This window comes from Gossypium arboreum, chromosome 6, assembly GCF_025698485.1.
Source record: "Gossypium arboreum isolate Shixiya-1 chromosome 6, ASM2569848v2, whole genome shotgun sequence".
Classification (NCBI taxonomy): Eukaryota; Viridiplantae; Streptophyta; class Magnoliopsida; order Malvales; family Malvaceae; genus Gossypium; species Gossypium arboreum.
The window spans coordinates 6,164,823-6,188,600 of record NC_069075.1 but is presented as its reverse complement, the minus strand read 5'-3'; the positions used below and the strand labels follow the sequence as shown (position 1 = coordinate 6,188,600).

The 23,778-nt window shown below is 33.2% G+C and overlaps 2 long non-coding RNA genes across 2 annotated transcripts; one reads left to right on the top strand and one right to left on the bottom strand.

The window, feature by feature from the left end:
• Positions 1 to 1,821: 1,821 nt before the first annotated feature.
• LOC128294137 (uncharacterized) lies at positions 1,822 to 2,533 on the bottom strand. Its single transcript, XR_008284401.1, has 2 exons — positions 2,332 to 2,533; positions 1,822 to 2,070 (listed from the first exon to the last, which is right to left on the bottom strand). It is a non-coding gene; the product is annotated as an uncharacterized LOC128294137 (long non-coding RNA).
• A 1,411-nt stretch (positions 2,534 to 3,944) lies between these two features.
• On the top strand, positions 3,945 to 5,785 carry LOC128294139 (uncharacterized). The gene is made up of 2 exons (XR_008284403.1): positions 3,945 to 4,022; positions 4,319 to 5,785. It is a non-coding gene; the product is annotated as an uncharacterized LOC128294139 (long non-coding RNA).
• Positions 5,786 to 23,778: the final 17,993 nt, after the last annotated feature.

The following is a 23,778-nucleotide window of genomic DNA, read 5'->3' as shown; positions in this document are numbered from 1 at the left end:
CTTGTACACATATTCTATATATATGGTTTTATTTTCATATATTATTCTACTTATTATTTCCACTTACTATTTTATTTCAATATTATTATATGTTATTTGGTGTACACATATCTTTTATTGTTACTATTTTTTGCTATTATTATTAGCGTAAGTCTGTTATATATGTTTATCGATATGTTCATTTTAAGTATGTTATGTATATATATTTTTATGTACCCATAGTATTCCTATTTTATGTACATATTCTTAATGTCATTGTTATGTATACATTCATTGTTTCCATCTCATATTTAATTTTAGTATTACATTATATCTTTATTGTTTATAATACTATCGTTACACTTACATTTGTTTCAATACACTTCTATATCTGTCATTTATTTATCTTTATTTCACGTCAATTTGCTTTACGTTTAAACGAAAATCTTTTTCCAATTAATTTTCAATAAGCGAGGCAACGTACCGATTTAACATTTAAGTCATTGATTTCATCGCTATGTTGGGTGAATATCAATTGACTCGTGTTAAAACGGCATATCCTTCTCAAAAATCAATAAAATTAAAAATTCTTGTGTTTCAATCGGATCACGATCAAATCTTATATTAAACTTGTATTTTTGAAAATCAAGACAATACCTGTTTATAAGATACCAATTTTGGGCGTCGCGAGGGCGCTAATACCTTCCTCGCGCGTAACCGACTCCCGAACTCTTCCTTTTCTCTGGACTTTAACCCAGACTCAGCCTTCTTTTGTTTTAAAAAATAAATTTACTAGGTGTCCGATCACACCTAGGAAAAAGGATCGGTGGCGACTCCCCCTTTTATAAAGCCGAGATTCCAGTTTCAAACTTTCAATAAATCGCCACAATTATCGACCGAATTAAATTTTTTTTACGTCGCTACAAGGGTCAACACATAGTATTATAGCTACAACATATGCAAAGATGGCACCATCACACATTGTTGAACCCATATTGTTGTACTATTTGAAAAGATGGCAACACACTGCATGATAGCTACAACATATGAAAAGATGGCAAGCAAAAGGCCATCACACATTGTTCTACTTTAGAAGCCGTATCCTAAGCGTTCTCCATGGATTCATAGCTGTTTGAGTCCACATAACGACTTCGGCTTCACTTTTCTATATTTTCTGATACATTTGGATAATTGTATCCCATAACCATGTCCGAGTAATTGTTAGTGTAAAAATAAAGAGTTTTTTTTTCTTTGATTGAAATTATAATTATAATTACAAGTAATACATCTGAATATTTACAACAAAAATCAATCATTACAATGCACACTGATTATTAGACTAGCTGCGTGTTTATGTACATGGGTACTACTATATTCATATACTGTATCTCATCAACTCATACTATAAAAGATACTATAGGCAAATAATTGAGCTAATGCACATAAAATTCGTGTTTGAATGTGGTTAGATTCTGGGTGAATTTAAGGGCGTAGCTATGGGGTGTCACGAGCCTGGCTCCCCTTAAAATGAAAATTTTTTTAATTAAATATTTTAAAATTTTTAAAATATAAATTAATAAATGTAAAATTACACGTTAGCCCTAAAATAATAAAACTTTGATTTAGCCTTTTAAAAATTACAAAAATATAAGCTATTAAAATGATAAAATTATATTTTTACTATTATAAAATTATAATTTAATTTGAAACTATAAAAAATTTTCTCACTCCACCCTAGGTTAACGTATTTTTGTTCAAATCTAAGCTTCGAGTGACATCCCTCATAAGCTTGTCAAAATGATGCAACAAAAGAATATACAAAGTTAAAATCATGGAAACAACTTTACGTATTGAAAATAATAATAATAAAATTTGTTCCATGTACACTATATATAACATAATAAGTCAGTAAGTTCGTCACTCATTTGCGGAAACAAACTAGGGCGGGCCAGTCTACAATATGGTGGGCAAGTTTAACAGCAGCAGATGAAGTGGGTGCCTCTACCATTGTAATGTTGTTGAAGTAGAATACAGCCAAATTGTTGATAGCAGATGCACACTAAAATAATGTGTTCATACTCCTACATTCAACTTTAAACAAATATAGTATTTTGGTTAGGGAAAAGTCAGCAATATTTTTTTTAAGTTATTGTAAGCACTGAATTCTCAATAATTAATTTAACTCTAATTAACTAACTAGCCAAAATAAAGATGGAGGACAACCTACAAATTTATACAAGATGAGAATCGAACATAAATCTCAAATTTTAAGGCTTCAATCTTACCATTAAGTTAGGGTCTCATTGACGAAAAAAAAAAAGTCATACAAGAGAAGAGAGAATGGCAAACCACCTGTAATGGTCACCGTCCACCAAAGAGCAGCACACTCCATGGTGCAGAGCGAACCGCTCGAGGCACATCATGCCTGGAAGGGTGCAGAATTGAGATGGAAGAGTTCGGAATGTCCCAGATTGTGGCAGACACTTCTAGTTGTTAGAAATCAAACCAACTTTTCAAAGTCAAAAATTACAACTAAAGAGTTTGTATCCAAATTGGCTTCTACCTCATACAACTTAGTTTTCAAATTGAATACAACTTTTCAAATTGGATAAAGCTTATCATGTTGGAAACTTCATGAAAAATCAAGATGGTGGCAACATTGAAAAGTCCTACAAGGCAAGGCATGTACAATGGATAAGCATTGATATACTTAAGGGATAAGTAATCATTAAGGTAGCTAGACTATGTATATATATATGTATGTATAGTTCATGTGTATGTGCTTAGAAAAAAAATTAGCTAGAGTTTGAGAGAAAAAAAAAAGTGTTGTGAGTATAGAAAGAAAAACTAGCAGCAACTAGTATAGTGAGAAAAAAAATAAAGAGAGTTTGTATTGTATTTTGTATTGTGTTTATTTGTGTGTAATAAAAATTAGTATTTGAGTTTTTTCTTGAATTTTCACTTTCTTTATAAGTGAGGAATACACTAGATTCCACGTTTTCTTCTTCTTTAGCTGCTGCTACATGATTTCTCTCTTCCATCTTGGGATTTGATCTACACTCGTAACTATAATGGCCATATTTATTGCAATTATAACATTGTAGCTGAGATTTATTTCCTTGTTGAAATCTACCTCTGCCTCGACCTTGGCCTCGAGAACCTTGTCCACGACTTGATGTTTGATATTCGTCACTTGTTTGGACTTTACCATATGATTGATTTCCTCATCCACGTGTTCCTCTTCCACCTCTATTTTTGCCTCTATATCCTCCACGGTATCTTCCACGATTGCTCGTACCTTGTCCAAAATTATCCCTAGCTCCACTTTCGTTGAAGGACAACTTGCTTTGCAAGACTTGGTCCGAATTTCCAGTATCATCATTTAGCTTCATTTTATGCTCATGGGCTTGGAGGGAACCCACAAGTTCGTCGACTGATATTTGTGATAAATCTTTTGACTCTTCAATGGCAACCACCACATAATCAAATTTGTGTGTCAATGACCGCAAAATTTTTTCCATTACTCTAACATCATCAAGTGTTTCTCCATTCCTTTTCATTTCATTTACCACCGCTTTCACTCGGATGACATAATCATCAACGTTTTCTGAAGGTTTCATTTTCAACGTCTCAAATTTGGCTCTAAGGGTTTGTAAGCGTACCTTTTTGGCCTTTTCCACTCCTTGAAGGGATTTTTGCAAAATTCCCCATGCTTCGTTTGCTGTCTTCGCATCTGAAATTTTTTCAAAGGTTGGTTCATCAACACCTTCAAAAATAAAAAACAACGCCCTCTTATCCTTTCTACGAGCTTCTTTCAATACTCTTTTTTCTTAATTTGTCAAAGTCGCTTCGGCAACTGCATTTTCGGGCTCGACATATCCTTCTTCGACAACGTCCCAATAATCTTGAGAACCATGCAAAGCCCTCATCTGGATGCTCCAGTTGCCATAATTTGTCTTTGTTAATTTCGGGATCTGCGGTTGAATCATGTTTGCCATTATGACGTCAACACGAACCTAGCTCGGATACCACTTGTTGGAAGCGTAATAATAAAAAACTGAAATACTAATTTTTATTACACACAAATAAACACAATACAAAGTACAATACAAACTCTCTTTATTTTTTTTCTCACTATACTAGCTACTGCTAGTTTTTATTTCTATACTCACAACACTTTTTTTTTCTCTCAAACTCTAGCTAATTTTTTTTCTCAGCACACACACATGAACTATACATACATATATATAGACATAGTCTAGCTACCTTAATGATTACTTATCCCTTAAGTATATCATAAATGATAATGCTTATCCATTGTACATGCCTTGTCTTGTAGGACTTTTTAATGTTGCTACCATCTTGATTTTTCATCAAGTTTCCAACATGATAAGCTTTATCCAATTTGCAAAGTTGTATGAGGTAGAAGCCAATTTGGTTGAAGAATATTTTGGGTGAATTATCTATTATACAAGAAGGTCCAATTACAATTTATGTTGACAACAAGTCCACAATATCTCTTGCAAAGAATCCAGTGTCTCATAGTCGAAGCAAACATATCAATACAAAGTATCATTTTATTCGAGAGCAAGTGAAAAATAAAAATGTGGAGTTAGTTTACTGCAGAACAGAAGATCAACTGGCGGGCATTTTTACGAAGCCATTGAAAGCGGACATATTCCATAAACTCAAAGAAAAGCTTGGAATGAAAAATTCGGTTTGAGGGGGAGTGTTAGAAATCAAACCAACTTTTCAAAATCAAAAATTACAACTAAAGAGTTTGTACCCAAATTGGCTTCTACCTCATCCAACTTGGTTTTCAAATTGAATACAACTTTGCAAATTGTATAAAGCTTATCATGTTGGAAACTTCATGAAAAATCAAGATGGTAGCAACATTGAAAAGTCCTACAAGGCAAGGCATGTACAATGGATAAGCATTATCATTTATGATATACTTAAGGGATAAGTAATCATTAAGGTAGCTAGACTATGTCTATATATATATATGTATAGTTCATGTGTGTGTGCTGAGAAAAAAATTAGCTAGAGTTTGAGAGAAAAAAAAAAGTGTTGTGAGTATAGAAAGAAAAACTAGCAGCAGCTAGTATAGTGAGAAAAAAAATAAAGAGTGTCGAAGCCATTTTTTTGAAAAACGGGGTCGACTTTGGTTTTGAAAATGATAAACGAAAATTGGGAGTCGCCACCAATCTTTTTTGTTTAGGTGTGATCGGATCACCTAAATATTTGGTCATTTTAATAAAACATTTTGGTTTACTAAAACAACGATTTTGGTCTACGAAATTTGAGAAAACGGGTTTGGGAGTCGGTTACGTACGAGGAAGGATTAACACCCTCGTAACGCCCAAAATTGGTACTTAATTGATTAATTAGTGTCTTAATGTCAAAATTAAAAACTCGAAAAGAATTTAGAATACGATCTTTTTTTTTATGTTGATCTATACGAAGAATTTGCTTGAGTAAATCGAAATGGATTCTAATGACTTTCTTGTCCCGAAGTAATAAAATGTCACATCCAGTACGTTAGGACACAACATTTCAGACCCTCGAGAATAAGTTGGTCTTTTGATTTTCAAAACTCACGTGTTTAAATTTTAAAAGGTTATTCAGTCATTTGGGTCAAACGAAGAAATCGAAACCCAGCACGTAGGGCACAATCTCTAGAATCTCCAAACACGGAATATTGTCTTGTTTTTTAAATTTTTGAGTAATAGCGATTGTAAAATCGAAACGATGTGCATTTATTTATTTGGAGTAAAATAAAGCGATCTATATTGGATAAAAATATTGGAGCTTAATTCACAATGCGATGATATAAAAATATAGCAATGAGCATGGAGCAAATATACATGAATAACATCACACAAATGTACAACAATAATATGAAAATACAAGTGAATGAATTATAGTACACACAATGACAATAATCACTCAACATACATTATTTAAATATTAATAATTAAAGAGAAATAAAATGAATAATACGGACAATTAAAGATAAGTAATAAGGCGATTCTAGACGAATAACATGTAGGAAAAACAAGCTTGAAATAGATACTATGGAAAATGAGTTAAACTAAATGATATTAAACAATTTAAAATCATTAATATATAAGATAACAAAATAATATAAATAGAATAACCTAAAATAATAAATAAAAAATAATTTAAAATTGCATATAAAATTTAGAATAAATAATATTGTAAAAATAATTTAAAATAATTAACATATAGAAGATATGTACAAAAGTTTAATATAAACAACATATGAAATTTTAAAATTAATAGTAGTAGAAAGATTTATAATAAATAATAAAAAGAATTTAACACGTTATCATATAAAACGATATAACTAAATAATATATAGGAAATTTAAGATATATAATATATATGTATATATATATATAATAATTTAAAATAAAAGATGTATATAAAGATTTCAAAATAAATAATACGATAATAGTTTAAAAGAAATAACATATGTAAAATATTTAAAATTGATAATAATATAAAATATATGATATGTTCAAAAATAATAATAATAATAATAATAATAATAATGTAAATAAATACAAAAGAAAATATATAATGTGGCAAAATCAATATAAAATTAATTAGTTTAATAATATGATGATAGCAATACTAATAATATAATAATAAAGTAGAAAATAATAATAATAATAATAATAATAATACATTAATAAGTATAATAATAGTATATTAATAATAACAATAATAGAAAATAATGATAAAATAATAATAATAATAAACTAAGGAATAATAATAATACTAACAATAATATAAATAATAATAAAAATAACAAGAGAAATAGCAACAATAATAGTAATAAAAGAATAAAAGTAATAATAATAATAGCAATAATAATAGAATTAACAATAAAATAAAATTAATCAATTTTAATAATAAAATAGAAAATAACTAAAAAATGGACCAAATTGAATTTAAAACCAAAATTCGAGGCAAATTCGAAATAAAAAATAAGAGTAAAGGACCAATTTGAGTACGCGAATAACAAGGAGGGACTAAAGAGGAAAATATCCCCACCCTCCAAAACACAGCACTTTACACGGGACTGAAATGAAATCAAAGCAAAATTCCAGGGCTAAATTAAAAATAACAGAAACTTAATCGAAATACTATAAAATAGCGGAAGGGCTAAAAGTGCAATTAGCCCTTTCGTAAAAAACACGTGGATCTTCCTCTTGGAGCGGGTTGGGTCGATTTGATCCATTCCAAAACGACGTCGTTTTGGCGCTGCAGGCAATGGACCAAAACGGCATCGTTTCTAACCCTTATAAAAGCCAATTTTTTTAAAAAAAATTCATTTTCTCTCCTTTCACAAAAGAAAAACAACCCCCCCTCTTTTGTTCTCTCTGAAGGTATGAGGTGCCGGCCAGACTCCAGTGGACCGCCACCGATCGGCCAATACCACCAGATCTGGCTGCTAGAAGGTAATTTTTTTTTTACTCTTATATATATATATATATATATATATATATATATATATATATACACGTATATAAACAGTTTTTAAAAAATTTAAGAAATATGTGTATACACAAACAATTTCGAAAGAAAGGAAAATAAAGAGAAAAAATAAAAATAAAAAAAGACCTACGCTTTGAACTTTGTTTTTGTTTTTCTTCTCTGTATTTTATTTTTTTTGAAAATCCCCCTTTACAATATTTCATTCGTGGCTTTATAGCCGATTACAAGAAGTGGTTGTCACTGTTTGTTTTCTACTGTTCCTGCATACTATTTGCGTGTTGTGTTGCCTACTGTTGCGTCTCGTTTTGGCTTTTCTTCTTTGTCCTTTTTTGCAGGATCGGTGAAGTCAAAGGCGAATGTTTCAGCTTTTTTCCGTTTTGGTGCGAGAGGGGGCAGACATCGGGCAGGGTGCATGCTGCGGAGGCACATGGGGTGGCCAGAGGGTGCGGCGCTGGAAGGCACTTAGGGTTTCTGTTTAGCTAATATGTTTTAGGTTAATTGGGCCATTAGGGTTTAGGTGATCAGGCTTGTGTTTGGGTTATAGTTTGGGCTTTAGGTTTTTGTTTTGGGTTTTAAGGTTTATTAGGCCCCGGGCAAAATTGGGCCTCTACAAAGAGAGTTTGTATTGTATTTTGTATTGTGTTTATTTGTGTGTGATAAAAATTAGTATTTGAGTTTTTTATTATTACGTTTCCAACACTAGTACTCGTTGGAGAAGTCTAGAAGGCCCGGAACATTTTGAAAGGTTATGGAAAGAGCTGGACCCTTGTGGAATAGGGTAGAAGGTTTCAAAAGATCTAGAAACACCCGCTTGTATATAACATTAAATATTGTTAGGTGAGAATATTCTAGATATGTGATGTATACCGTCAGATTGAGTTGATCTTAACTGTTAATTTTGAAGAACTTGAGCTATAAATAGGAAGACTCTTTAAATAATGTAATTTCCTATCATTTCTTCCAAAATATAACTGTGATTGTTTGCATGTATAAATTCCATGCATATAAGATAATCCAAACGTTTAATAATATTTTTTTTCTTTTGTAGTTTGTTCTAATAAAAATTGATATTTAACGAACCAGCCTTAAATATATCACTTTCAAGAACATGACAGTCTTCTTTCAACTCCATTAATTGAGATTAATCTTTGCATCCATTCATCATAAAGTATTTTTATCTTATAAATAATCCTTACTTCAAGCTAATTCTCCTATTCAACTTGGGTTGATACTAGTACATAAGCCACCTTGCTATATAATATTATATTTTCTATGTTTATTATTACTGTATTTCTAAAAATTTAGCATTTTCAAAAGTCTTATCTCTTAACTATCATCATCTAAAATAGGTCTATCCCTATAGAAGATTTCCAAAACCCACCATTGTCGCTCTGCACAACTCTTTTAGGTCTTATCCTATCACTCTTGTTTTGAGCAATCTTCTCTCGGGGCCAAACACAACCTGTTTATTTCTTTGATACAAGTCATTATTTGAATTCAAAAAGAAAAAGCAAGGCTTGCATGAGTAAGAATCAAAACCTTATTAACTCACTATATTGATGGCCTAAAACATCCCTCACATGGCTATCGTTGGCAATCAACATAAGAAGGTAGATAAAAAGTATTTCCGCAGCACTAGGGTTGAACACCATATTTGGAGGACCAATCATAATTTTATTAATGGTTTTAAAGTAATTCTTTATTTTTTTAATTTTATGAATTGCCCTAAAATATTTGTTTTCATATGAACACTTCATATACTAATATATAAGCAAACTTATTTAAATTCTTGTAGAATTTTGATTATTTATCAAAGATAAAGATTATTTGTTTATTTAATATAAGTTTAAAATTTTAACATGATCAATATTTTTAGTGTTATTATTTATTAAGAATTAATATCGTTTCAACACTTATATTCATTACAGAATTCTTGTCATACAACGACTATTACATGAAGCGGAGAATTCTTGTTAGATCTACAACCTTATTATGGCTTGTGTTATTTTACTTACAAATAATCTCATTCATCCTTTGAAATTTATCAAATTTATACTACATTAATTAGGTCTCAATTTAAATTAAATATCCATTAATTTTAAACATATGATAAAAATATTCGTCCAATCAAAAGTTTAAAACTGACCTCAATCATTTACTTGGGATTTAAATGATTTAAACTGTTCAATAACAGTTCATAAAATAAATAACTGAACTAATCAATTATCTAATTATCCAATTAAAATCAATTTTCAACCAAGCAATTTGAAACTTAAAAGAATACCAGGCCATAATATAACTATTTTTATATTGAAATTTAAAAAAAAGTTATTTCTATATTGAAATTAAAAAAAAATTAAACTCTTACATTTCATCAATTAAACTTAATGTATCAAACACAAAAAATTTAAGCTAAATTTGACCCAACCGTCTAAACTCTTTTCTTGTAATCCTTGCGGAGTATATTGTAATGGCCTAATTTTACCCGAGCCCAAATAAAGCAAAAATTAAACCAAAAAATAAAGTCCAAGTCAGAAAACATTCCATTTACAATATGACCCAATGACCCAAATAAATAAAAAACCTTAATGGCCCAAAAACCTAAACATCTTCAGTAAAACAAAAGAAACCCTAACCCCTTTCAGTCGCGCCACTGCTCTACATGCCGCGTCAGCGTGCTCACCGCTCGAGGTCTGCTTCCCTTGCACCAAAATGGAAAAATCCACCTCTGTTGACCTTGCCAACGCCTGCAAAAATGATGAGAAAAGAACACAGAAACAGTAGTAGAAACGAAAGCAAACAGTAGCAAAAAATATAAAATATTGTAATGAAATCAACTATAAAGCCATAGAAACCAATTGTAATTGTTTAGACACGAAAAAAGTAATCAAAAAAACAAAGTTTAAAAATTCAGAAGGTGATTCTTTCTTTTATTTTTTATTTATTATTTTTTTACGAATATATTTCATAATAAAAAGTATAAAATAAAAATAAAAAAGGTTGAAAATGTAGCACCCCAAACTCGGCCCAGAAGTTATGGCCAGATCCGGCATGCCACATCAAAAACGTTAAAAAAAATCCATTCTAAGTCCAGAAAATCGTACTTAATGTTCAAAAGATTAATTCATTAAGGGTTAAAGTGAATGGAAGCTGTGCACCAGGTAGGAAACCGGAAAAGAGGTGGTGAGTCCATCGGACTGCTTAAGTACCAAGCTCCCTTCGGATCCAATCCTAGACATGCATACTGCCATTGCCACACCTTAACGTCATGGATATTTCTAGGAAACCGATTTGATTAAGTCATTTTTAGGAAAAGTGATTAATTTTGGAAAATACTTTCATTGCGGAAGCTTTGCTTGTTGTCGTGTTATTTTGAAATCAACTGTTGTTTTTGAAAACGCGCCCTAAAGCTATCCAGTTTCAACAGTTAAAATAAGTAATACCTATCTTAGTAATACATATTAAAACCATCAAAAATAAATAAGCGGCCTTATTACATTTAAAAGCCCAAAACCTCAAACGTAATTAAAAGGATGTCCAGTTCACGGAAGAAAATCAAACTTTGAGCGGGTGGCCACTCAAATTCCCTCACGACTCCAAGCCCACTATGGTTGGGGATTTCTGCGTGGATGAAAATAAAAGGGTGAGTTTGGGAAACTCGATGTGTAAGGAAAACCCATTCAAAGCCCAAGTCAGCTCAAGCCTATTGGGCCTAAGCCCATTCAGTAATGAGTGGTATGGGCGAGCCCTTTTCAGATTACAATAAACCGGGCCTTAGCCCTTATTCAGATAATAGTATGGCCTATAGGCCCATTTCAAAATACATGCAACATCAAGAAACATATGCAAACCCATTTGGGAGACTACTCAACCCACCAACCACTACACTCCACCGTACCAGCCATACACTCCATGTGGGAATAGCTCAACCCACCCAAATTAACACTCCACATTTCTTGCCTTGCTTTGCTCGATTATCAATAAATTGAGGCAAAGCCTCCAAGACATGGACAAGCCACTTTCAAGACTTCCTCGTCAATATCCCATCCATGCATCGATAATAACAACATGGCATGCGATAAATAACAACATCAAACATGCATTTAGGTCAATTTAACCCTAGAGGTATTTGGTAATTTATCTCCTAGGGTAAAGCGTAAATTTTCCACTTTTAAAGGTATTTCAGTAATTTATCTATTTTAGGGTTTTTCATGCATATTCCTACCTTTCACGTACTAATGAATCACGTCATCGAGGGTTCTTACGAATTGGGCCCGTTGGCCCATCATTCCAATTTTGGCCTATTAAGCCCAAAAATATCGAGGGCACGTAAATCATGCACTTTGCAGTCCAAATTTTGCAGCTTACCAAAAACATTAATCGATTTACCTCACGAGCATTCGCTTTTCATAAATCTACAAAATACCAGTTTTGGCATTTTGGCTTTTCGACTTTTGCCGATCCAGACTAAAAAGAGGGTGTTAGTTACACACTTGTTTGCAACGATATCTTGTGAGATCCACACACACGAACGCCTACAATTGGATTACTAACACGTTAATCTAACTATTCAAACACGAACTACATATTAACCCCATACCATATTCGGCCAACCACACCTACAGATCATAGTAAGCTTATAAGAAATCAATAAGCAACTCATTAACAAATTTTTGTCAATGTTTACCACATAATCATAATTTCACTGCAAGCTGTCTTCCTGAGCAACAGTCACTAAATCATTTATAACTGGAGCTACGAAACTCCAAATCAAGTTCCGTTAATTTTCCCTGAAAATAGACTCATATATCTTCTATCCATAAAATTTTCAGAAGTTTTGGTTTATCCAATCAATACCAGATTTTTCTCAAAGTTTCCCATGTTTCACTGTTTGACTAATCTGACCACTCTTCATTACGAATCAAATTTCTCATTGTAAAGAATTCAAAATATGTTCTTGTTTATTTCATTAGAAACTAGACTCAATAAGCTTTAATTACATAATTTATTCAGCTTCTAATTCATCTCCCACAATTTATGGTGATTTTCCAAATTCACTTTACTGCTGCTGTCCCAAGCAGATTTATTACCAAATCACTCTTTCATACACCTATCTTGCATGCATGTTATTTAAACATGTATATCACCAATCAATCATCACATATCTATGATTTTTACTTAAGCATAATCTCTATTTCATCATTTTAAAGCACAACATGTTAGCCGATTTTTCCGTTAGCATCTAAGGCACATGCATGCTCATTTGTTTGGCTCAACTTCACATATCTTCCATTTTCATCAAAAGAACATGAAACAACAACCATTTCCTTCATTTTAATTCATGACCAAATGCTCACAACACAGCTAAAAATCAAAATATACTTCAAGAGTTAAGGTAGAATCAAGAAGAACTCATGAACCTCAAAATAGAAGCAAGGTACCAAGAACTTACCTTCAATTTTCCTCCTCCTAATGACCTAATACTCAAGAGCTTTCTCCTCTCCTTTCTCTTCTCTAACTTTCAGCTATGATGAACAAAGATGGACAAAACTTTGTTCTTTTCACCCCTTTTTCTTTTTAATAAAACTTCATATTTCATCCATTTAATTCTTTAATACAAAAGACATGATATTCTTATCATGAAACATTTACCTAACCCATTATCATGAAACATTTACCTAACCCATTATCATGGAACATTTACCTAACCTATTATCATGAAACATTTACCTAACCCATTATCATGGAACATTTACCTAGCCTATTATCAATTTGTATCAATTTGTACCATAAATTATGGATATCAAGTGTACATTTTGTCTACAACAACATGATGGTTGGCCACTTCATGTAAAATGGGAGGTTTATCATGCAAATCCTCCTATTTTGCACTCCTATTTATTTGGCCACTTCAATTTAGCCTATAGCATTTTCAAACATTTTCACATAGGTCCTATTTCATAATTTCACTCACAAATGACAAAATCAAAGCATGAAATTTTGTCAACATTCACGAAATTCCGAAAATTAGGCGTTACAACTCTACCCTCCTTAAAGAAATTTCGTCCTCGAAATTTACCTAATCAAACAGATGAGGGTATTGCTTGTTGCATCGTCTCTTCGGCTCCCAAACTCGAAGTTTCCTTCCTTAACTTGTTGAAAACGAGCGACCAAAGACTCATTGTTCAACTGTTTTTTTTTTCCTTAATATGATCCACCCAGGTTGGCCTCACTTGCAACTCAGCCAACAGACTTCCATCATCATCTGACTCGAGACGAGCAAACATTACTCTCGGATCGAGATCTGACTCTCGACTTAGAGCATCGGCTACCACATTAGCCTTGCTTAGGTGATACTCGATCGAACAGTCATAATCCTTAAGTAACTCAATCAATCTCCTTTGCCTAAGGTTCAGCTCGTTCTGAGTCAACAAATACTTAAGACTCTTATGGTCAGTGTATATAATACACCTTTCTCCGTACAAGTAATGTCTCCAAATCTTAAGTGTAAATATCACTGCTACCAACTCTAAATCATGAGTCAGATAGTTCCCCTCATAAGGCTTAAGCTGTCGTGATGCATATGCAACCACCTTACCCTCTTGCATTAACACACAGCCCAAACCCACGTGTGATGCGTTACTGTACACATTAAAATCCTTCCCAGACTCTGGCTGAATTAACACAGGTGCTTCAGTCAGAACTTTCTTCAACTTCTCAAAAGCTTCCTACTGCTTCTCAGTCCATACAAACGGTACTTATTTCCTTATGAGTTTTGTCAAAGGTGCTGTCATCACAGAAAAACCTTCCACAAACCTTCTGTAATATCCTGCCAGTCCTAGAAAACTCCGTATTTCTGACACTAACCTAGGCTGCGTCCACTCCAAAATCGCTTCAATTTTCCGAGGGTCCACCTTAATCCCCTCAGCAGAGACCACATGTCCTAAGAAAGTTACCTCCCTCAACCAAAATTCACACTTGCTGAACTTCGCAAAGAGTTCTTTCTCCCTTAATACTTACAGCACTATACGGAGATGCTCATCATGTTTCGTTTTAGTTTCAGAATATACCAGGATATCGTCAATAAAGACGACTCTGAACCGATCTAAAATGGTTGGAACACACGATTCATCGATCCATAAATCTTGCGGGAGCGTTCGTCGGTCAAATGGCATAACCGAAACTCGTAATGACCATACCGAGTCCGAATGTCGTCTTTTGGATATCGCCTCCTTGACCCTTAACTGATGATATCCAGATCGAAGGTCGATCTTGGAACATACAAAAGCTCCTCTAAGCTGGTCAAATAGATCGTCAATCCTTGGCAGTGGATACTTATTCTTAATTATTAGTTTGTTCAACTGGCGATAATCAATGCACATCCGCATTGTACCATCCTTCTTTTTCACGAATAGCACTGGTGCTCCCCATGGAGACACGCTTGGCCTAATAAAGCCCCTATCCAACAACTCTTGAATTTGAGCATTTAACTCTACTAACTCCTTGGTGCCATCCTATACGGTCACGATAGACACGAGCGCCATTCCGAGCAACAAGTCTATTCCAAACTCAACTTCTCGATTCGGAGGCAATCTTGGAAGCTCCTCCGGAAAAACATCTTAGAACTCCTTTACGGTCCTAACCTTATCCACTGTCAGTCCCTCCTCTTCCGACTGACTTACAAATACCAAATAGACCTCACAACCTTTCCGAATCCACTTTTCGGCCCTTAATGCCGACACCACATTGGACAAATAATCCCTTCGCTCACCTATCACCATAACCTCCTCATCCTTTGTGGTCCTTAACACCATACGTTTAGCAGTACAATCCAGGGTCGCCTTATGCTTAACAAGCTAGTCCATTCTCAAAATGAGATCAAACTCTCCGAATGGTAACTCCAGCAGATCTCTAGGGAAAATCCTACCTTGAGTTTTTAAGGGTACATCCCTATACAGTTTGTCTACCCTAACCGAGTGACCCAAGGGACTTAGTACAGATACCCCACTCACAATCTCCTCAGAGCAGTCCAAGTTGTCCATAATCCGTTCTGTGGCCTCCAACCAATATTCCGCTACATTCGGGGCTATACCAGACACGCCCCTAAAGGTCTCCGCTCCGTTAGCTCGAAGTCATTCAGAAATCGATCCTCGAATTTCGTTGCCCGAACTTGTCTCGGCAACCCTTTCGAACACGAAGCATTACATGACGGGGCATCATCCCGCACCATGATCATGAGACTCTACCTCTGTTGTCGATGGTACGGTGCATTCACCGCAACATATGTCTCAAGACGAAGATCTCGCTCGAGCACTTCCTCGGCTCAGCCCCACGACCTCTTGTACTCATATCGTATTATCTTAATTCTAAATTTTTATGCATCAATTAATATTCCAATGTTTATTACAGATGTTTTATGAATCGACGGTAGTTGAGAGTTTGTTTTCGCAGAATCAAGTCTAGCTACAGATTTCAATCTCTTATCGATTTTCCTATGGTTTCAGATCATCCTATCTAGAGTGTCCTAGTAGGGTTTCATCAGACAGATAATTTAGAAAAATATTCGAAGAGTTCGAGTAATACTTACGAGCTTGGCCGGAGATTCGAATGCCACCTTCTAAAGATCTAAATTTTGAAAATCGCATTTTCACAATCTTTATAAATTTTTTGAAGATCTAAATTTTGTAAACCCATTCCACAGTAGAGTTGTTATAACTAGGCTCGATACCACTAAATGTAGACCCCAAACCCGGCCCGAAGTTATGGCGGATCCAAGATGCCACATCAAAAGCGTTAAAAAATCCATTCTAAGTCCGGAAAATCGTACTTAATGTTCAAAAGATTAATTCATTAAGGGTTAAAGTGAATGGAAGTCATGCACCGGTAGGAAACCGGAAAAGAGGTGGTGAGTCCATCTGATTGCTTAAGTACCAAGCTCCTTCGGATCCAATCCTGACATGCATCTTGCCATTGCCACACCTTAACGTCATGGATATTTCTAGAAACCGATTTGATTAAGTCATTTTTAGGAAAAGTGATTAATTTTGGAAAATACTTTCATTGCGGAAGCTTTGCTTGTTGTCGTGTTATTTTGAAATCAAGCTGTTGTTTTTGAAAACGCAGCCTAAAGCTATTCGGTTTCAACAGTTAAAATAAGTAATACCTATCTTAGTAATACATATTAAAACCATCAAAATAAATAAGCGGCCTTATTACAATTAAAAGCCCAAAACCTCAAACGTAATTAAAAGGATGTCCAGTTCACGGAAGAAAATCAAACTTTCGAGCGGGTGGCCACTCCGAATTCCCTCACGACTCCAAGCCCACTATGGTTGGGGATTTCTGCGTGGATGAAAATAAAAGGTAAGTTTGGGGAAACTCGGTGTGTAAGGAAAACCCATTCAAAGCCCAAGTCACTCAAGCCTATTGGGCTAAGCCCATTCAGTAATAAGATGGTCTTGGGCGAGCCCTTTTCAGATTACAATAAAGCGGGCCTTAGCCCTTATTCAGATAATGATATGGCCCATAGGCCTATTTCAAAATACATGCAACATCGGTAAACATATGCAAACCCATTTGGGAGACTACTCAACCCACCAACCACTACACTCCACCCGTACCAGCCATACACTCCATGTGGGAATAGCTCAACCCACCCATTAACACTCCACGATTCTGACCTTGCTTTGCTCGATTATCGATAAATTGAGGCAAAGCCTCCATGACGTGGACAAGCCACTTTCATACTTCCTCCGTCAATATCCCATCCCATGCATCGATAATAACAACATGGCATGCGATAAATAACAACATCAAACATGCATTTAGGTCAATTTAACCTAGAGGTATTTGGTAATTTATCTCCTAGGGGTAAAGCGTAAATTTTCCACTTTTAAAGGTATTTCAGTAATTTATCTATTTTAGGGTTTTTCATGCATATTCCTACCTTTCACGTACTAACAGAATCACGTACCGAGGGTTCTTACGAATTGGGCCGTTGGCCCATCATTCCAATTTTGGCCTATTAAGCCCAAAAATATCGAGGGCACGAAATCATGCACTTTGCGGTCCAAATTTTGCAGCTTACCAAAAACATTAATCGATTTACCTCACGAGCATTCGCTTTCATAAAATCTACAAAATACCAGTTTTTGGCATTTTGGCTTTTCGACTTTTGCCGATCCAGACTAAGAAAGAGGGTGTTAGTTACACACTTGTTTGCAACGATATGCTGACGAGATCCACACACACGAACTGCCTACAATTGGATTACTAACACGTTAATCTAACTATTCAAACACGAACTACATATTAACCCCATACCATATTCGGCCAACCACACCTACAGATCATAGTAAGCTTATAAGACATCAATAAGCAACTCATTAACAAATTTTTGTCAATGTTTACCACATAATCATAATTTCACTGCAAGCTGTCTTCCTGAGCAACAGTCACTAAATCATTTATAACTGGAGCTACGAAACTCCAAATCAAGTTCCGTTAATTTTCCCTGAAAATAGACTCATATATCTTTTATCCATAAAATTTTCAGAAGTTTTGGTTTATCCAATCAATACCAGATTTTTCTCAAAGTTTCCCATGTTTCACTGTTTGACTAATCTGACCACTCTTCATTACGAATCAAATTTCTCATTGTACAGAATTCAAAATATGTTCTTGTTTATTTCATTAGAAACTAGACTCAATAAGCTTTAATTACATAATTTATTCAGCTTCTAATTCATCTCCCACAATTTATGGTGATTTTCCAAAGTCACGTTACTGCTGCTGTCCCAAGCAGATTTATTACCAAATCACTCTTTCATACACCTATCTTGCATGCATGTTATTTAAACATGTATATCACCAATCAATCATCACATATCTATGATTTTTTACTTAAGCATAATCTCTATTTCATCATTTTAAAGCACAACATGTTAGCCGATTTTTCCCGTTAGCATCTAAGGCACATGCATGCTCATTTGTTTGGCTCAACTTCACATATCTTCCATTTTTCATCAAAAGAACATGAAACAACAACCATTTCCTTCATTTTAATTCATGACCAAATGCTCACAACACAACTAAAAATCAAAATATACTTCAAGAGTTAAGGTAGAATCAAGAAGAACTCATGAACCTCAAAATAGAAGCAAGGTACCAAGAACTTACCTTCAATTTTCCTCCTCCTAATGACCTAATACTCAAGAGCTTTCTCCTCTCCTTTCTCTTCTCTAACTTTCAGCTATGATGAACAAAGATGGACAAAACTTTGTTCTTTTCACCCTTTTCTTTTAATAAAACTTCATATTTCATCCATTTAATTCTTTAATACAAAAGACATGATATTCTTATCATGAAACATTTACCTAACCCATTATCATGAAACATTTACCTAACCCATTATCATGGAACATTTACCTAACCTATTATCATGAAACATTTACCTAACCTATTATCATGGAACATTTACCTAGCCTATTATCAATTTGTATCAATTTGTACCATAAATTATGGATATCAAGTGTACATTTTATCTACAACAACATGATGGTTGGCCACTTCATGTAAAATGGGAGGTTTATCATGCAAATCCTCCTATTTTGCACTCCTATTTATTTGGCCACTTCAGTTTAGCCTATAGCATTTTCAAACATTTTCACATAGGTCCTATTTCATAATTTCACTCACAAATGACAAAATCAAAGCATGAAATTTTGTCAACATTCACAGAATTCTCGAAAATTGGGGCGTTACAGAAAACCCACCTGTTCTTCCCAATCTACTACCGCGAGTGGCTAAGGACCGTCATCTTTGATGAAAGATGACATTTTTCGGATGAAGGAGTCTTTAAAACCCAGAAAATCGAAGGGTTCTCTAAAGATTTTTGTTATTGTGATGTTTTCTTTTAAAAAAAACCTAGATTTGGATTTGGGGAAGTCGAAAGGCCAAGAAAAATGGCCATTTTCGCTTTCCAACCTCTGTCGCCCACGGTAGCTGACGGCCAGAGCCAAGACCGGAGAAAGGGAAAGCGAAAGAGAGTCTGAAAGAGTTCTTAGAAATTTTTGAAAAAAAATGATGGGGGGAAGCTCTTTTTTTTTTTAATTTTTACTATTTATATAGGGATCCATATGACGCCGTTTTGGACTTAAGCATTAGTTTCCAAAATGACGCCGTTTTGCTTAAGACCCGAAACACGACTCAATTTTAAGTTAGGATCTGCGTGTTTTTCCCTAGAGGGATATTTATACGGTAGGTCCTGCTTTTTCGCCCATTTTCAATTTAATCCCGTTCCTTTTTTTTGCTTTTTAATTTTACCCTATAATTTTTGCATTATTTCATTTCAGTCCTCTGTGAAACGGTGTGCATATGGACAAGGGGATTATTGCCTAATTGGTCCCTGTCCTTCCTTTGCGCATTCGGTTTTAATCCTTTAACCCATTTTATTGCTTAATTTGTTTATTTTATTATGATTTTTACTTTAAATTTTGTTTATATTTTGATTTAGTCTTTTACTTTCAATCTTTTGCATTTTATTTTCTTTTGTACTTATTTATTTGTTCATATATTTACTCATTTATCTTTTATTTTTGTTTATTGCGTCATTTCTTCTTTACTCACTACTATTATTATTATTTATGCCTTTTATTATGAATTGCACCCTTAATTCCTTTCACGTTTTAATTTGGTCCTCTATTTTCAACATTTTACAAATTATTTTTCTCAATGTTTATTTATGTATTTATTCCATTGTCCTTATTATATTTAAAATTGGTGTTTTCTTTTTTATGCACTGTTTTGTCACTATTATTGTTATCATTGTTATTATTTATTTTATTATTTATTTTATTTTTCTTTAATTTTTAATATTGGTATTAAAGTGATATGTATTATATGATTATTGCCATTATATGTATTATGAATTGCTTATTAGTACATTTATATTGTTGTCATTCATTAGCGTAAAATTTTATTCATTTATCATTTTTAATATTAGGGTTTAGGGTTTAGGATCATTTTTAATATGACATTAATTCTTACCCAAATACGCAAAAAGAAAATGTTCAAAATAAGACAATGTTTCATATTTGGGAGATTCGAGAAATTGTACCCTAACTTACGGGGTTTCGATTTTCTTGTTGAACTTAAATAATCAAATATCCTTTTAAAATTAAAATATGTGAGATTTATATAAAAAATAAAAGGTAAACTTATTCTCGAGAATTCGAGACGTCGTGTCCTAACTTATGGGATACAACCTTTTGTTACCTCGAGATAAGAAAGCCTTTTACATACGTTTTGATCTATTTAAGAGATTTTACTAAAAATATATACATTAATATAAAGAAGGATTGTGTTTTTAACTCCTTTCAAATTTTCAATTTTCGACACTAAAGACATCAAGTAATTAATTAGGTACCAATTTTGGGCGTAACGAGGGTGCTAACCCTTCCTCATGCGTAACCGACTCCCGAACCTGTTTCCTAAACTCTGTAGACCAAAAATCATTGTTTTAAATCAAACATTTTATTAAAACGATTAAATTACGAGGTGATCCGATCACAACTCAAAAAAAAAAAGATTGGTGGCGACTTCATTTTTGTTTTTTAAAATAAAAAGTCGACATTCAAAAAATGGTTTCGACATATATAATTTGAGTGACTTAACACTTTGGGTTATGTTATAGTGAACTTACTCTATTTCAAGGCTGCAATTTCACATCTCACTTCTTCTAAATGTTCATTAATGGCAGTCACAGCATCTTACACTCCTCTAATGGCTTACTTGAAAGCATTTTTATACTCGGCATTTGTTTCTGGTTCTTCGGTTTTGGCAGCTTTTGTTACCTCATGGAGATGCACGCATTCATGCTCCGTTGGCCTCTTAAACAAGCAATTCTAATGGTTCACTAGACGCTCCGATGGGCCACCTGCCTTAAGCAGGATTTTACAATAAGGCATATGGATTAGACGTCGGTAGGAAAGTTGATGAAAAACAATATCTATCATACATATAATTGTAGCGACGTAAAAAATTCTCTTTCGGTCGCTAATTGAGGCGATTATTTGAAAATTTAAAAATCGACTTTCGATTTTATTAAAAAAAGGAGTCGCCACCGATCTTTTTTCTAGGTGTGACCGGACACCTAATAAATCATCCTTTTTTAGAAAAGAAAACTTATTCTTGCACAAAAATGAAGGTCGAATTTAGGTCTACGTCAAAAGCCAAAGTAAAGTTGGGTTCGGGAGTCGGTTACGCGCGAGGAAGGTATTAGCACCCTCGCGACGCCCAAAATTGGTATCTTATTAAACAGTGTTGTCTTAATTTTCAAAAATATGAATTCAATTTGACATTTAAGTGTGATCCGATTGAAGGAAATGAGAAGTTGTAAGTTTCTGGTTTTTTAGAAGGATATCCCGTTTTTAACACGAGCCGACTAACTTCACCCAACATAGCGATGAAATCAATGACTTAATGTTAAAATCGGTACATTGCCTTATTCTTAAAATTAAAATGTAAAAAGTTTCTAAAATGATAGTAAAAAATCTAAGAATATTATTGTAAAAATGCGAATAGTGATGTGAATAATATAAAATATTAAAATATCAAAATATTAGAATAATAATAATTAATATTGACAAATAAAAAATAAAATAGAAATAAAAAGTGTACATAATATATATATTAGAAATAACAATGATGTTTAAAATAATACTATTAATAATACTTCATAAATATGTACATATTATAACCCTTTTTAGAATAATAATTAAATATACAAAATAATATTATATACACAAAAGGTATATATACACTTATGGTGAAATATATGTACTAACATTAATAATAAGTATAATCGAATAAAATAAATACAATAATATATACTCAATATGGTATTAAAAATACGTATATATATATAATAGTATTTGAGTATGTACATGAGACAATATAAAATATATACATGGAAATATACAAGAAGTATACAACTAATAACATTAAGAATATATATATATAATATAAATATAATATATACAATATACACATATGATAAAAACTATTAATATGTACATGTATATCTACATACACATTAAGTAAAAGTACTAATGCTAACAATATTAATAATAAATATAATAATAGATATATATGCATATAATAGTAAGAAACGGAACATAAAGAAAATATATATATATATAGCTAAATATAATATAATAATAACAATATATAAAAATAATAGTGATAACAATATTACATATATAACATGATTAATATTTAAAGCTAAATTAAATAGCAAAATAATATGAAATCCAAGGTAAATCTGAAAAATAAATGAAAAGAAGAGAGAGGGAAGAGAGAGGGAGGGGAGGGGAATCGGCCAGGGGGAGTCAATCGTCGATCGTCACCATCGCCTGTCGCCATTGACACCACTGCCACCGCCACACATGGGTGGCGAAAAAATAAAAAAATTTTCTTAACAATATATGTATACATAAAGAAAGAAAAAAACACACAAAAAAGAAAGAAAAAGATTCGAAGAAGAGGAAAAAAGATGCAACCTTTTTATTGATGTTTCTTTTGTGTTCAAAATTTGAAAGGATTTTTGTGTTTGTCTCCTTTTTCAATCTTTGTAAAAATCCCCCCTTACATGATTTTTGAATGGCTTTTTATAGCCATCTTTTATATGATTTTCTATTATTTCTTTTTCTATTTTGTAGGTGATGGTGGTAGACAATGGATATCAAAAATGGGAGGAGAAATGGGGCAAGTGGAAAAGTGGCTAGGTGGATAGGGTTTCTTGGTTTTTTTTGGGGGGGGGGTTAGGTTTTTTTTGAGGGGGCTTAATGGGCTTTTGAATTGGGTTTAATATTTGGGTTTTGTAATGGGTTTGGGTAGATGTAAATGGGTCATGGGTTAAGGGTTTTAGTGGGTTTAGAGATTTGGTTGGGTTTTGATGTAATCGGGCCCGGGCAATTTGGGCTTCTACAATAACAACAAATTTGAGTTTTATTTACACATATCTAACACTCATCCCCGAATCAGAATAACATAGAATGGCAAAATACATTTGCTCAATACAATAATCTTAGGAGCAATGGTAAACGAATGACTAGAGACATACCAAATACAATTTCTGCTTTTCCAGTATTTGAATATATAGCTCTAAAATTTTATTAGAACACGATCAATGAACAACTCTAGTATTATAACTATAAAGATTATTAAAATTGAATATAAAAGTAACAATGATTTTAGAGGACGGACGAT